General features: G+C 43.0%; 1 non-coding gene across 1 annotated transcript; it reads left to right on the top strand.

The window, feature by feature from the left end:
• Window positions 1-438: 438 nt before the first annotated feature.
• Window positions 439-602, top strand: LOC117100672. Its single transcript, XR_004444162.1, has one exon. It is a non-coding gene; the product is annotated as a U1 spliceosomal RNA (small nuclear RNA).
• The last annotated feature ends 377 nt before the right edge of the window (window positions 603-979 follow it).

The raw sequence follows: 979 nt of genomic DNA, 5'->3' as shown, positions 1-979 counted from the left end.
AGTTGTCCTTGTTGGTCATTCAACTGTCATTCTATCTATTTTTTCGGTGATATTACTATTCTCAAAAATCTATAAAACACCCACATAAAAACGTCACGTCAGATCGATCGGTGGGGACCAGTGGCGACTCCAGCGGGGGGAGAGGGGGCTTCAAGTCCCCCACTGGACAGGTGTCAGGCCCACCTGAAGGACAGAGTTCGTCGGGCAGTCATACCATAAAACATATAAAGATAGACCCACACCAAGCCAACACATGTCTGTCACAGTCTGAGAGTCCCATTTCTGGCCATCTTTAAAAAAAATCTCATTTGGAGGGAACCCCTTCTCAGCTCCTTTCCCCAGCTCGAGCCTACGAGCTCAAGTCCCCTCACAACTTAGTCCCCCCACCCCAGAAAATATATCCTAGAGCCGCCACTGGTGGGGACGCCATGGTGACGCATACTTACCTGGCACAGGAGTGACTTTGATCAAGAAGGAATGTCCTCCCAAGGTGAGGCCTCGGCATTGCACTTGACTGAGGTTGACCCTTGCGATTCCCCCAAATGTAGGGAACTCGGGTGTATAATTTATGGTAGCGGGGACTGCGTCCGCGCTAACCCCTAACACGAATTTAAAAATAGAATTAATATGTAAACACTTTAGAAAGAGAATTGGTGTTTGCTTGAATGTGGTGCAGTTTTTTGAAATAAGGGTCCAAACTATCAACATCATGAACAGGAAAATAGGCCTATATAGGATATATGCTTGATTTGTATATTTCGCTATCACGCCGAAATATCATATATATAATGTTTTTATAATTATGTTTTCTACAAATATATTCTATGATCATGCTTTATGTGGGAGTTTCTTTGGGGTGGGGGAGATTTTCAAGTTTATTATAGTTTTACGTATCAATATAGCTTTTAAGCGTACTGTACTACCTGATGGCAAACAATGACCTCGTTGTTGAAACACATTGATTAAAAGTTAGTAGACT

Source organism: Anneissia japonica, unplaced genomic scaffold, assembly GCF_011630105.1.
Source record: "Anneissia japonica isolate Jap-2015-1 unplaced genomic scaffold, ASM1163010v1 scaffold81082_len1011_cov97, whole genome shotgun sequence".
NCBI classification, from domain to species: Eukaryota; Metazoa; Echinodermata; class Crinoidea; order Comatulida; family Comatulidae; genus Anneissia; species Anneissia japonica.
The sequence above is the reverse complement of the archived record's forward strand: the minus strand, read 5'-3'. Positions and strand labels throughout refer to the sequence as shown.